General features: G+C 40.5%; 1 protein-coding gene across 2 annotated transcripts in view; it reads left to right on the forward strand.

The window, feature by feature from the left end:
* Positions 1-16,310, forward strand: part of LOC307047175 (ubiquitin-conjugating enzyme E2 E2) — a 54,016-nt gene that overhangs the window by 1,982 nt on the left and 35,724 nt on the right. The window contains exon 2 of one of the 2 annotated variants that reach the window (XM_079693939.1): positions 9,689-9,761. The exons of the other annotated variant lie outside the window; for it this stretch is intronic. The gene's annotated coding sequence lies outside the window, so the exon portion shown is untranslated. The remainder of the gene's footprint in view (positions 1-9,688; positions 9,762-16,310) is intronic. 2 annotated transcript variants of the gene reach the window in all.

Consider the following 16,310-nt stretch of genomic DNA (forward strand, 5'->3'; position numbering starts at 1 on the left):
CAGTACACCAGTTACTGGTGGTTTTGGCACTGTGGGCAGGTGCCAGATCATGCTGGAAAATGAATTCCTCATCTCCATAGAGCTTTTCAGCAGACGGAAGCATGTAGTGCTCTAAAATCTCTTGGTACACAGCTGCATTTACTCTGGGCTTGATGAAACACAGTGGACCAACACCAGCAGCTGACATGGCTCCCCAAACCATCGCTGACTGTGGGAACTTCACACTGGATTTCAAGCAACTTGGATTTTGCTCCTCTCCAGCCTTTCTCCAGACTCTGGCGCCTTGACTTCCAAATGAAATACAAAACTTGCTTTCGTCTGAAAAGAGGACTTTGGACCACTGTGCAACTGTCCAGTGCTTCTTTTCCTTAGCCCAAGTCAGACGCCTCTTCCGTTGTCTTGAGTTCAGAAGTGGCTTGACCATGGGAATACGGCTATTGTAGCCCATTTCCCGGACACGTCTGTGAACAGTGACTTTTGATACCTGGACTCCAGCTTCAGTCCACTGTCTTTGAAGCTCCCCCAAATTCTGGAAGCGACTCTTCTTCACAATGCTGTTAAGGCTGCGGTCATCTCTCTTGGTTGTGCAGCGTTTCCTGCCACATTTCCCCCTTCCAACAGACTTTTTGTGGATGTGCTTTGAAACTGCACTCTGTGAACAGCTTGCTCTTTGAGAAATTTCTTTTTGTGTCTTACCCTCCTGATGGAGGGTGTCAATGACGGTCCTCTGGACAGCAGTCAGATCAGCAGTCTTCCCCATACTTGTGATTTAGTTTACTGAACCAAGCTGAGTGTTTTTCAAGGCTCAGGAAACCCTTGCAGGTGTTTCGAGTTAATTAGACGATTCAAGTGATTCGTTGAACACCCTACTAGTATACTTTTTCATGATATTCTAATATTTAGAGATAGGATATTTGAGTTTTCTTAAGCTGTATGCCATAATCAGCAATATTAAAATAATAAAAGGCTTGCAATATTTCAGTTGATTTGTAATGAATCCAGAATGTATGACATTTTTGTTTTTTTAATTGCATTACAGAAAATAAAGAACTTTATCACAATATTCTAATTTTCTGAGACAGTCCTGTATAGCCCAGAATTTTGAAGTTGTTGGCCGGGGGGGGGACCCGAATAAAGCTTAGCAGACTCTTCACGCTAACGAAGGATCACTTCTAGGCAGGGTTGGGAAGGTTACTGTGTAAATATAATCAGTCACTGAATACTGAATACATGCTCTGAAAGTAATCAGAATACAGTTACAGTTACGTGTCTTAAAAAAGTAACATATTCAGATTACTTTTGGAATACTTTATTTTTCCATAACAGATGGGTATGTTTTGGTGAACAGGAGACACGTATTTTACTGTTTTAATGGCTTATCAAGAACTCAAACACAACATCTTGGTTTCATTCTGGACAGCTCCCGGACTGCATTCTTTGTAAGTCTTAAAACCTTTCCTTGGAATATGTTATGAATTGTAAGGTGTCCTTGGGTGCTTTGAAAGGCGCCCCTAAATAGAATGAATTATCATTATTATTTATTATCTGAAACGATATAATAACTTTTAAATCTTTTTCCAGTCACTTGCCCCATGCATTCAGCAGCAGCAGGCCATTTATTTGATCCCGTTATGAAATAAATGGCCTGGGGGGCCGAACGCAGTAACCACTCCGCCAACGCAACAGTCACCCCCGTCGTGCGGGCCGGATTAGAATGTCTGGCCGGCCGGATGTGGCCCGCGGGCCGCCAGTTGGTGGTCACTGCTATAGATGCTCTCTGATGCTATCCATGCTATCTGATGCTATAGATCAGGGGTGGGGAACCTCCGGCCTCCGGGCCGTATACGGCCCGCGAGATCATTTGGTACGGCCCTCGAGGTAATTTATAAACACAAGCAAAAAAGAAAAAAATTAAAGAAATCTAGACCGCAAAAAAAATTAAACAAGCAAGTGCCTGTTTTTCCTGGCCAAGGTCAGGGTCCTTGAACACAACACGAGCCTAACGTGTCATCACGTGGTATATGTCTCGTCTGACAGGGGTACAGTTCTGACGGAGAGCACCAGAACACGGCTCCAACACTTCACAAATTGCAGTAGGCCTACCCATAAGGAGCCGTACACATGCCGCAGTTTTTGCGTGGCTCGGTGGCTGTGTCTTTAGTTGAAAGCCCAGAGGCGATCTGTTCATCTGTCATACTGATCATACAGTCAATAACTTTCTTGTTATTAGCATCTGGTTAGCTAGCTATGCTAACGAATATAAGAAGCTTTTTCTCCAACCAGTGAGGTAAAGGCACATCTTTATATGGTCATTATAGTTATAACAAAATAAGAGAATAAAGTAAACAAGTATAAAATACTATATGACAGTAAAAAAAGTTGTCATTAATAAACAAGAATACAGTTTGAAAGGGGAGTGATTTGTAAAATATCCATAAAGAAAAAGAAATCTGCTTACAGTTCTGTTTCATATGGGTGTTGAGAGATGTATCCATAGATCTCTTCATGTTGCTCTCAAAGTGCACCAGATTGATGCTTTTAACTTCAACATTTAAAAAAAATAGGATGCTAAATACATTTGCACACATCTTGTGTCCATATCTTTCTGTTTTGGTGGTCATGCCACAACCGTGCACGTGCATGCATGCACGAGTCATGGTGAGATATCTGGATTCAGAGGTTGCTGTTTCTTTGCACAGCATGAAAGAAAGGCGAAATGAATGGGCTGTGATTTTAGTATTTTTAAGCAGAGCTCAATCATTTGTACGGCCCTCGGAGGATGTTGAAAAAATTGAAATGGCCCTTGAGAGGAAAAAGGTTCCCCACCCCTGCTATAGATGGTCTCTGATGCTGTCCATGCTACCTGATTTTATAGATGCTAACACTTTTTTGTTAATTAGATAATTCCATATGTTCTTTCATAGTTTTGATGTCTTCAGTATTGTAGCTCCCTCCAGTAATGACACGAGGCTGAGGTCTTGACCTATTCCAACCCGTGAGAACTGGCTTGTAAGACAAAAAATATATAAAAGGTAAACAATAAATAAATATGGAATGTATGCATGTCATCACTAGGGGTGTAACGGTTCACAAACATTTTGGTTCGGTATTTACCTCGGTTTTTAGGTCACGGTTCGGTACGTTTTCGGTAGAGCAGAAAAAATGATCACAAAACATAAAATATATATATATTTTTTATTATTATTAAACTGTGAATAATGTATTCACTCAAATAAATACAAAATATAATAAAATAAACATTAAGGTGCAGCATTTCGATGAACTGAAACAATCTGTATTTGAACTGTACTGTACTAGTACCTAAGCAGCCAGTTTGACATTATGACTTGCTTGTCATTGTATTTTCATGTTTTTTTTAAGAAAAATTAACTTGTCCACATTGCTTGCCGAAAGGGCAGATCTGCTGGCACTAACAATGTCTCCTGCTGTGGAGAACACCCTCTCGCTAGGGACAGAGGTAGCAGATACAGCCAGGTAGCGCTTTGCTAACATGGCAACATAAGGATATTTGGCGTTTGTAATAGCTTTGGCTCGGTCTGAACTTTTTGCGAGTGGTGGAGGCTTAAATGCTAGTGGGAGTTGGGTTGTGATAGTCTGAAATAATTAATCCTTAAAAAAGCTGATCAAAGATCTGTTCATATGGATGGAAGTTAACTTAAACTGGAATGTCTGATATTCAAGATGTCAAGATAACATATGATAAAAATCTCCGTGTGTGTGTGTGTTTACATTTGAAACCTTATGCAACTGCTGTCACCTGCAGGGCAACATCAGCACTGCACGCCATCCTCACTACTGTGTCCTGATTCGTTTTTTCCGCCCAGAGAAGTCAACATCTTTAAAAATAGATGTGGCTGAAATAGAGCAAACAGCTTCTCCTCTGTTATAAATTATGTTTGCATGGATTTCCTACCACAAATAACATCCGATGAGTTTGTTAATGACAACTCAGCAGAATCTAAGCAAAGCCTGCTCCAGGAAACAAATTGTTAGCAGACAGAAAGTACAGTTTCTGTGAGGAATAAGAAGTTTTCAGTTGCAATTGAGACAGTGGAGGGGATAAACAGATTGTGATGAGAATTGATCAATAAAATGAGAAAATGAATACAAATAGAGTCCAGATGCAGTAGAAGGGTTCGTTTTACTGAGCAGCTCCAACATCTAAATATCTGTAAGTGACTGCATCCAATCAGACGGCTGCTTCTAATGCTGACTGTGATGGGGATGAAAGACATAGAACAAGGATTATTACACTCGTCACATGTCTTTGTTGATTGTAATTAGGGCTGGGCGATATGGTCTCTAAATGATATCGCGATATTTACTGACTATATCGCGATATACGATATATATCACGATTTTTATTTTTTTATTTAACCCCTTGATGTTTACAGTCACGCCAGTATGATGATTCTAGTAGTCCCTGCAACATATGTCTGCATTAAAAAAATCGACTAATAATGAAGAAAATGAACACATTTGTTGCAATAGTAATTTATGCACTAACTACATTACTACTTGTACTACAACATTTGAATCATCAGTTCTTCCTCATTTTCCTCAATTGTTCATATTTGGTTTATGAAAATAATGATATTGTGGTCATTGTTCAAAAATGTCTGCTATTATTATGAGTATAATGCGCTTTCTGTCTTCCTGTCATTATCAGGAATTAGACATGTAATGGCTATGTATTAGATTAGATTAGAACCTTCATTATCCTAAACTGCTGGGACATTTCCCGATAGCCAATACCTTTTATATTTTCTACTCTTCACTTACTTGTCAGCATAGGTCGGCATTGATGTACAGAGCCGACAGAAGACCTTGTTTATATTGGCATCATATTGAGAGGTGCAGTGACGCGTCCTAAAACCAGGAAGTAAGCTGCTGGTTCCCTCGACAAAAAAGCAAAGGGATTTCTCCATAGGGTTTTGGAAAATAGCTGGAAATAAGGTCTGTGGAAAACAAACCTGTTTGATAAATGCACGTTTTGTTCAGCCGGATAATCTCCACATGTCTACCCTACTTTTATAATTTTCGAATCATAAATCTAATCGATAGATTATAAAAGGGTTTTAGGACGCGTCACTGCACCACTAGAAAACAACTCCATCGATCAAGCTGGCTGAAACTTTCTCTCCCTCTTCTTCTCATGCTACCTGTCACTCCTTTAACTCCTCCGGTGACTTTCTTTTATTTGAAGATAGTTTTTTGCCCGGCGCTCACGGGCAAACGGGAGCCAGCGCGAGCAGGCTCCCGTTTGCCTTTCACCCAACAACGACAACCGCCTCACGAAACGCTATGTTGTAGCGTTAATAAACGAAACAATTTAACAACATTGCTTGTCAAAGTACCTATACCACTGGACATTTTTTTTTTTTTAAGCAATATTTTTAGTGGCCCGATCGGGCAAGTGGAAAGTACGTTATGCTGGCCCGGGGTGTCTAAATAGTGCTTCCGAGCCAGCGGGCCATTTATAATGTCGAGCCCTGCTCTCTGTCACTGTGCATGTGTGTAATGTTTGTGTGCAAGTTAGACGGGGCCTGCGTGTGTGCCTGCGTGTGTGACTGTGTCTATGAGGGAGAAAGGAAAGCTCATTTTGGCCGCGGCGGGAAATTGATTTGACAACATAATACTCGATGTTCACGATGTGGTCATTTACGACATCGCATGGAGTGCAATCCACGATGTATCGTGTAAACTCGATATATTGCCCAGCCCTAATTGTAAGCATTTTACTTTAGCTGCAGAATAATTAAGATTAGCAATGAAATTATACTCTGAAAGTCACATCAGTGTTGAACAGCTTTGAATTTCTTAAGATTGTCAGACAGAAGGCACAGAGAGAGTGATATCATTAGATGTCTAAAACTTAGTTAAACAATTGGAAAACCTTTCTTAAAGCCAGTTTCTAATGTAACAAGAGCTGACTGTGTTTCCAACAGCTAAAAAAACTCATTAGTTGAATCCACCGCTCTGACAGAAATACACATTCTTGACATTCAAATTAAAACCCCAAATTGTATTCAGATACTACTTCTATAACTTTATAAGAATCCAAACTGAGTAGCACTCGTATAACCCGATTGTATCACAAAGATTTATCCAAACTTTTTCTCAAAACAAGCGATGACTGTTTTTTTGCTTGAAGATACAGCAGATTATGAAAGAAAATGTTCATGTTATTTAGACCTTTGCCTCCAATTAAATCATGTTTTGATGATGGAATAATTATTTCCTTTGATAGATTTTAGATCGCAGGAATGAAACCTTTTACTTTTTCAAACACATTTATTCAGTGGCCCGCTGTTTCATTACACAGATAATCCGAATAATTAATATGCAGCAACACCAAGACCTGTTTTTCAGTCTTTTTTCATTCATTGCCGCCTTTCAATGACTGATACCAATTATGTATGAGTTCAAAAGGGGATTATGATCATGTTGTCGGACTTCAAAGGCTGACATCAATCTGTTCTCAAGGGATTAATGTGCGAACCCGACAGCTTTCATGATGAATAAACAAACATATTCCACATTTTCTCCTGCCAAACATCTTGCTTAGCCAAACAGCTCCTATCAGGCCCGTAACAAGTCAATGCAGGCCCTGAGCACACTGAAAAACTGAAACATTGACTTTAATTAAATTTGTTATGTCATCAAATTTCACATTACTGTATAAGGTCAGTTGAAATATATAATATTAAGTTGAACCCTAATATTCTTATACAGTAGTGGGAAATATATTGACATAATACCAGTGTTTCCCCTATATACAAATAGTGGCGGCGCAGCGCCGCTGCTGAAATATGAGCGCCGCTGCAAGGGGGCGCCAGCCAGGTACCCAAAAAAAAAAAAAAAAAATGTTTCTTTACTTTTTTTAATTTAAATAATAATAAGTGGTGACCCTTTTTCATTTTTGATTGTTTGTTATGTGGATTTGTAGTATTTGTGTTACTGTATGTTCAATAAAGGTTCATTTTTGCTAAATCTTGAGACATTGCCACTGTATGTACTAGGCAGGGCCGATTTCTAGGGCGCCAGATCTGGGGGGCGCTGCGCTGGTAGCTTTGGGAGGGGAAAAACATTTTTGACCGTTGGCGCTCATCCAAATGTTTGGCCTTGATGTAACAACATTCATAATTAAGTAAATGTAACACCCTTTTCACCCCGGTTACACGTTTAATTTGCCCTGTACGATGGGCACTGTAAGTGATGAAAGTGGGGGATGTTGGCTTATCAGGCGCCCGCAGCTCACAGCCAAAGTGCGAGCGTGGTAGCGAGAGAGCGAGCAAGGGAGAGGGTGCACCGGTACCGGCGCTAGCTGCGCTAACGGATATAAGAAGTAGATGTTTCTACAACCAGGGTGGAGGAGAGCTCTCCTGTCAGACTGAGAGGCTCAGTGAGGTAAAGGACTCTCTGAGTATTTAGATAGTTAATTTTAGTCTGAGTTATCTCAGTGGGTCGATTTGACCACAAATTATGTAAACGCATATTTGCAAGGCACTCCTTTATAATTATTAGGATAAATAAAAACAGGTTTGAAATCATTCCAATGTATACTATAGGACAGTAAACCAAAAATATCGTTTAAAGTTGGAGAGATACACAAATATGCATAAATAAATAAATAAATGTTAACTAGGTAAAATAAGATATGAATGAACAACAAAAATAAAATAAGCTACATTTATTTGTTATTGGCTATGGTAGGTTATTGGTTATGTTCACATACTTATTTGATTATTAAAATGTAAACCGATCTTTTTCATATGGGCGTTTTAGAGTTGTGCCCCCTAGATCAGGTCTCTAGTGTGCTAGTGCAAGTGTGCTCAAAGTGCACCAGATTGAAGCATTTTACTGTAAAATGTTAATAAAAACAATCTTCCCGGGGGGGCATACCCCGGACCCTCCTAGAGGATGTGACATCCACCCCCCAATTCAAACATGTTCATACAATACTGAATACATTTGAAGCCATTTTGACGTCTATTATCTATGTCAATAAGTTTCTGTTTTTGCAGTGTATTTGTCTTTTGTAGAGGTTTTTCATTTATTTTTTACATATAAAATGCCGCCTAAAATCTCACCTAGGGCAGCAAATTGTCTAGAACCGGCCCTGGTACTAGGCCTCAAGAGCCTCTCTTGTGCTGACACATAGAAACAAATTGGCGGGGCGCACTTCGCACGCGCACACACTAAACAATTCCACGCGCTCCGCGCTCACATTATGCTGGGCCCACGTGCCTTAACACCGCTGCTATGACTCCATCCTAGGGGAAACACTGAATAGATTTCATTAAAGACAACGTTTCCATTTTGTCCAGTGCACAAGGTGAACATAAACACACATAACTTTGAATTGCATTTCCAGAGTTCGGCTAATAACAATTAAGAATATTTTCCGGCACATATACTAAATCTCTATTAAATCTGCTATACCTTCCTTAAAATGTTTAGTTCAGCACACACATCAATTTATTAGAACCAAAAGTCTCATTATTTGGTAAAACGTGCCAACAATGTGTTATAGTTAATATTTTTGCAATACCCCTTAGATCCGCGGTTTAATATAGTACCCAGAATATGTTCTCATCCAACATTTGTTAGAGAACCTTGCTCCCACTGACTTAAAATGCAGAACACCACTTCCTGTCTAAAGGCTCCTTAGTGCCCAATACACTTTTTATTTTTCAAAACATTTGACTGTGCCCATAAAATCTCCAAGCTTTACTATTGTAAAACTCATCCATCAAATCAGTCAGTTGTTATAATTTCATGAATGAACATAATATCTTCATCATGTCTACCAAACATTTTGGAATTTGCTTGAGAGAAAAGTAAAAAACGTGGGTCCTTTCGCACCTCACAAATAGAGCTGAATAATCACAACATGAATTGAATTTTCTGATTGTTGGGTTTAGTAGATGTCGTCACCAATCTTATGTTAGAAATGTGTAAGCTGTGTGTGTTTCTGACGCTATTTGACCATCCGATAAAATGAATATAATTACCTACTAAAGTCTGTATAGGACTGATAGGCTTTCATTCTTTGGGTGCTCCTGTCTCCTGTCTTAATTTAAAAGAAAACATTTGTGGGACCAAAGTCGGGGTAGGTAGCTTAGTACTATATAGAATTAATATTATTTTAAAGGTAAACTATCCGTTCAAGCGGTTTTTTTTCTTGATAGGCCTCTCTCATCAACTACAACATCACCATTTGTTTATGAGTCTCTACAAGTATCTATAGGCCAGAAGCTAAACACACAGAAAGACAAACAAACAGTAACTTGAACATTAACTACAGTATATCTCATCTGTTAACAGTAAATTCCTCTTACACTGTTTCCTATCCGTGCAGTACTCCCCCAGGATGCGTTTCCCCCTTCCAGCCACATTTATCTTCCTTTATATGTCCTATATGTAGTGTGCTGCTTTGGACAGCACAACGATGAACATCACGCAGGGAATGCAAACAAACCATTAATCTCCCCCTGCCGATAGGAAAAACAACCCACGCTGCATGCGAGCATTTCGTAAATACTTTATCCTGCGTATGAGACTATGTTGTTAAATCTGCAAGGATGATGCAAACTGCAAGGCTACAGCGTATTTGTTTTAAAAAAAAGAACTGCAAACCAAACAGTTTATTAATATTTTACAGCGGGGAACCCAGAGGGAGACAGTGAGGACGTCTAGAATCATCGTCTGGATATTAACAGAGTCCCTGTGTGTTTGTGAGTATGAAAAAATAACTAGAAATATCAGCAGCGCTTCCACTCTCTTTCGCTCAATAACAGCCAAAGTTGCAGCTTATAATATTGGCTTTTAAAATCACCTAGGCTGCCAAAGAGTAAAGAGGGGGGAATAAATAAAGGATAAAGAGAAATACAGTATGTAAAAAACTGGGGGGAAAACAATCAGATCTCAAAAAGAAATGCAATATGACACAATGTGTTTGACTCAATGTGAGATCTGATATATGTAAGTAAATCAGGATCGTGAATACAGCGACCTTCTGGAAACTTACTAACACAAATGATGAGCAATCAGATGAGATTGTTTTGGTAATTGGAGAGAAGTTTTGTGATGTTCCATCGTACAACATGGTTGATTGTGTTTGAATAGATGCTGATTGAAGCCTCGTTCAGCCAAACTGGGCCCAACATGTGTCCCTTAAGAAATATCAAAATTGGTTTCCCAGAAATAAAGAGTAACACACTTCTAGACATGACACACTCAAAAGCTCTTAAGGCACTCATTTTAGCCCGACTGCTGGGCTGAAATTACTCTTTTGTAGAGAGGGAATACATTCAAGGGCGAATTTCATGATGGAAAATGAACAAGCCAAGCGCCATGCGGTGTCAGAAAGAACACAGTAGATCTCACAGTCTGCACTAAAACTAGTTATTTGAGGGGTTTTTCATACAAGTAAAGTCATTGTGTGCACTTTATTTTAATTCTATTCAGCTCATTCATCCCACATACTTTTTAGAAACTTCCTGAAACATTTCTGTTTTATATAATATCCCATTCTAACTCTCTTCATATTAATTACAAAAATTCAGGGTGGACATTTCTAATAGAGAAAAAATACTTTTTGGTTTTCGACAGCAACAAATTATATAACATGCGGGCAAATTCATGTTCCTACATATTTCTATTTATGGATATGTAAATATAAGTACACCTGTTGAATGTAAAGTGTTAATTGACTTAACAATATTAAGTGTTTTGTGTGCATGACATAAAGGATTTTTCCCTGTGGGCCATCTAAGCTAATTTACAGATGGCCCTGAGCCCAATAGAGATTGCCCTGAAAAATGCGTGCGGACGAAATGGCACGGGGGCCCTCCCCCTAGAAAATGTAGATGTTTGCAGGTCTTACTGTAGATGCTGTCTGGTGCATTCTCTAGACTGAATTATAAGATGAACCACCACAATATTATATTGTACAATTTCAATTTTATTCTTCATTTCACTTTTTTGTTTGTTCTTGTTTTTGTTAGCTCGCTTGCATGCCCTGCATAGCTATAAGAAATACTTAAGTTGTTGGTCAAGACACTTTCCATCTGAGGAAGGCAAATGACTTCCCAGATGTAAAAAAGTAGAAAACATTACATTCAGTTGTAAATGCCAAAACAAGCATTATTTACACTATTATGGCCCCTGTTAAAAATGTTTGTAATGTTATCTACTGTAAGTTGGTCGAACGAATGCCTCCTCATCCGGAAGCTGACCGAGCAGACCCGAGCAGCAGTCGAGAAGCACACAAAGTGGCGACGTCAGAGTTCCCGTTAGCCGGCAAATCTAAATCTCTTCGTCAAAATAATTTCCCTTTAGCGCAATACCGCTTCAGTTGCGCAACTTATGTGACAGACAAGAAGAGTATGTGACAGACAAGAATAGTCAATTCTAATGTCTAACACTTAGTGTGGAGAAAGAGATGTCCTGTATGGGTTGATTGTGCGTTGATCTGTTGGTACTAGGCTTGTTTGAGACGCGTTGCGGCTCGCCTCGAAAGTAGACGAGAATAGCCGATCGCAGCCGGGGGAGGTCTCAAAAAGCTCGCCTGAAGTCGGACAGCTCCGAGTCGGCTTCTTCTTCTTCTTCTTCTCTCGGTTTTTTGGCGGATTGCAAACAACTTTAAGGTGCATACCGTCACCTCCGGAGTCGGCTTGACTCGGTTTGCATTTATAAAGAATGCACACATGTGTTTAATCGTTAATGTCAGATATGTACTAAGTAAATACATTTGTTCCTGCTCAAGATTAGATTCAACTCTATTGTTATTGCACAGATTACAGGTACTGAGACAACGAAATGCAGTTTAGCTTCCAACCAGGAGTGCATAAAGCAGTAAAGTGAAAAGTAATGTACACAATCTACAGAATAAAAGATAGAATGAATTGAATGATGAATAAACAGTGAGGGGTAGGAATATACACAGCAGCCTGTGAGCAGTATGAATATGCTAAGATATATAAAGTATGAAAACGGTAAGCAGTGCAAGTATAGTATAACATATATACAGGACTGTCTCAGAAAATTAGAATATTGTAATAAAGTTCTTTATTTTCTGTAATGCAATTAAAAAAACAAAAATGTCATACATTCTGGATTCATTACAAATCAACTGAAATATTGCAAGCCTTTTATTATTTTAATATTGCTGATTATGGCATACAGCTTAAGAAAACTCAAATATCCTATCTCTAAATATTAGAATATCATGAAAAAGTATACTAGTAGGGTGTTCAACGAATCACTTGAATCGTCTAATTAACTCGAAACACCTGCAAGGGTTTCCTGAGCCTTGAAAAACACTCAGCTTGGTTCAGTAAACTAAATCACAAGTATGGGGAAGACTGCTGATCTGACTGCTGTCCAGAGGACCGTCATTGACACCCTCCATCAGGAGGGTAAGACACAAAAAGAAATTTCTCAAAGAGCAAGCTGTTCACAGAGTGCAGTTTCAAAGCACATCCACAAAAAGTCTGTTGGAAGGGGGAAATGTGGCAGGAAACGCTGCACAACCAAGAGAGATGACCGCAGCCTTAACAGCATTGTGAAGAAGAGTCGCTTCCAGAATTTGGGGGAGCTTCAAAGACAGTGGACTGAAGCTGGAGTCCAGGTATCAAAAGTCACTGTTCACAGACGTGTCCGGGAAATGGGCTACAATAGCCGTATTCCCATGGTCAAGCCACTTCTGAACTCAAGACAACGGAAGAGGCGTCTGACTTGGGCTAAGGAAAAGAAGCACTGGACAGTTGCACAGTGGTCCAAAGTCCTCTTTTCAGACGAAAGCAAGTTTTGTATTTCATTTGGAAGTCAAGGCGCCAGAGTCTGGAGAAAGGCTGGAGAGGAGCAAAATCCAAGTTGCTTGAAATCCAGTGTGAAGTTCCCACAGTCAGCGATGGTTTGGGGAGCCATGTCAGCTGCTGGTGTTGGTCCACTGTGTTTCATCAAGCCCAGAGTAAATGCAGCTATGTACCAAGAGATTTTAGAGCACTACATGCTTCCGTCTGCTGAAAAGCTCTATGGAGATGAGGAATTCATTTTCCAGCATGATCTGGCACCTGCCCACAGTGCCAAAACTACCAGTAACTGGTGTACTGACCATGGCATTACTGTCCTCGATTGGCCTGCAAATCCCCCTGACCTGAACCCCATAGAGAATATGTGGGGTATTGTGAAGAAGAAGCTGAAAGACACCAGACCCAACAATGCTAATGAGCTAAAGGCCGCTATTGAAGCATCCTGGGCATCCATAACACCTCAGCAATGCCACAGGCTGATTGCCTCCATGCCACGCCGCATTGATGCAGTAATCCGTGCAAAAGGATTCCCAACCAAGTACTGAGTGCATTAATGGACATTTTCAAATGTTTGATTGTGTTTTGCTGTTATAAATCTTTTTTTTTTTTACTTGGTCTGAGGAACTATTCTAATTTTTTGAGATAGGATTTTTGAGTTTTCTTAAGCTGTATGCCATAATCAGCAATATTAAAATAATAAAAGGCTTGCAATATTTCAGTTGATTTGTAATGAATCCAGAATGTATGAGATTTTTGTTTTTTTAATTGCATTACAGAAAATAAAAAACTTTATCACAAAATTCTAATTTTCTGAGACAGTCCTGTAGATATTCATTTCATGAGGATAAATATTGTGGAACAATTATGAACATTTTTAATGGAGGGGGCGACGTAAAACCATGCGTAAAACTGACACAAAACAACAAACTTTTGCCGAGCCAATTGGAGAGTTTCATCACCAGCACGTAGTAAAAACCACCAATGAGCGCTCGGCTCGAGATACCAGCGAGTCGTTTCCCATCAAGCATTTAGCTTCCGCAGCCCGTGGAGAGGACCTGCGCCGCTTCGCCGCGCCTCGCTCTCAAGGCTGCGGGCGTCTTTGTCCCGCGAGATTTCAACGTCTCATGTAGGCGAGCCTCCAGAGCAAGTCGGACAAAATGACTAACCATCATGCAACGCACGAGCAAGACGTTGATCGAAATTGCGCAGGTCTGCGCAGGTCTCACTTGTCTCAAACAAGCCTAATGCCTCGGGGATCCGGTGGGCATGTAAACAAATGCATAATGCTGCGAAGTCTAATCTAACGGGAGAGAGAGATCAGCTGCTGCTGACGAGTCGACACGCAGCTCTGCATGATCACATGCAGCGGTGAGCGGACAAAACACACACTTCAGGTTAGAATATCACACGTAGCTATTTTAATTACCTCTCAAACTACTGTAACTAGTTATAGATATGTTTAGTTTTACTGTCGGGTCACTCATTACTGGATCCGCGAGCTGCATGATACTGGCATAATAGATTGCCCGATCGGGCAACCAGCAGGTGAGGCTTCATTGCCCGAGCTAAATACTAGATGGCCCCGGGCCATCGGGCAGTCCTTAAAGAGCAACTCGCAGGGTTTTTTCTTGACTACATTTATGCTTAACCTTGTCTGAAAATTACAATTAAAAATGTTAATGCAGGATTTGATATGTTTTAGACATAAGGGCAGGAATTCAGAGGAAAAGGAGCCGTTTTGAGCTCTGCTACTAAAAACTGCTTTTTTTTAACGTCATACGTCAAACGCGTCATATTACGTCACATGGGGCAGTTAACTTTCTCGGACTCGTTCTCTGCCCAATCCGCGGTAGTAGTTTGTAGTTGGTTTGAGCGGTTGTGATTTAGTGAGCTGGTATTTTTTCGTTAATTTTGCATTGCATTTCACCATTTGTAATCATGGTGAGCTTGTGTTTGTGCAGGTTGCACAGCCTGTCAGGACATCGAGTCCACAGTTTCCCTCACGGCAAAAGGACCGGAGCTAGCGTTCGTTCCTGGGTGCGTTGTGCATCCACCTCCCTGCAGCACATACTCCGTCTCCACAGCTTTATCAAGAAACCGTATTACATCTCTCTCCCCCCCCTTCGCTGCTCTCTCTCCCCTCCGGTACACGGCACCGTAAGACGTAGTGTGGACTGTTGCATTAGGTAACGCTGTGGTGGCTGTACTGCTCCAGCCGTCTCCTTTGTGTTTGTTTGTTTCCCCCTGTCTGTGTTGTTTGTGTGGGCGTGGTGGCTGTCACTCCTGGCTCCCGGCTCAACCTCCACTCACCTGCTGCAATCAGCTGTGCACCCTCCCCGACTACACACCTGCTTTCCATCAAGTCATTTACAACGGCATATCAACGGAGGCTCCACAACCTTTCTCCGCCAGATCGTCAAGTATCAGCCGTATCTCGCGTCTCCCCTCCGGTCATCACCGTAGTGTGGAGTTGCATTAGGTAACGCGAGATACGGCTGATACTTGCGCATTCGTTTCTGTTATGGATCAGTATCAACAGTCCTGCCAGTAACGTTACTATATTATCAATACTACTTTAGTTATAGCCTGATATATGATTGCTAACTTTACAATGTTGTGATGTGACTGACGTTAGCTAACATGCTAACGCCCGTCACTCACCAAGACAGCTGCTCTGTTCTCCACTGGTTCTCCACACACCAACGCTCCATTTCTCTCTGATGTCCGTTATTTTTTCTAATCCTTGGCTGCTTCTGGTCTCTTGGACGCCTAGCAGGCTCATACTTATAATCATATGCATTCGAATATATATTTTCAACCTCTTCTGTGTCAAAACTAGCATTGTGATGCATGTTTATTCATACGTTAGACCGGCCGCTCTCCCCCTTGTTTCCCCCATGTTACGTCACACGCGGGAGGTCACGTGCTGAGGCTTTTTTATGCGGAAGTGAAAATGTCTTACTAAAACGACGCCAGATGTCACTGTAGTGTATATTTTGGGGAAAATCTGGTGTATTCATCATTTTCCTACACATTTATTCACTGGTGTCTCTAACCTGCAAGTTGCTCTTTAATGTCGAGCCCTGGTATTGAACCAAACTCACAAGTGATGCGTTTCAGACTCCTGTTGTTTTGTCAACGTTATGATAGTGAGTGAGTGGCTGTAAAGGGCACAGCAGCGTAGCAGTGCACAAACAAAGGAGGTGACAAAGGAAAGCAAACTAGCAAAGATTAATGTAAACAAACTATTATTTAAAGACATTTAAATTGCAAAGGGAAAAAAAGGAAGGACATTAACTCCATTTGTCTTCAGTACAGATATTCAGAATGTGTTGTGATGAGTTACATTAAATGTTTAGTGGAAAGCAGGGGTTTGTTGGTTTGTAGTAGTACAGTATTACTAGAAGTTGTGTTGACAATGCCAACATGACGTGAGAGAAGTGATTCCATAATAGATATCAAATACAC

Source organism: Notothenia rossii (genome assembly GCF_949606895.1).
Source record: "Notothenia rossii genome assembly, chromosome: 7".
NCBI classification, from domain to species: Eukaryota; Metazoa; Chordata; class Actinopteri; order Perciformes; family Nototheniidae; genus Notothenia; species Notothenia rossii.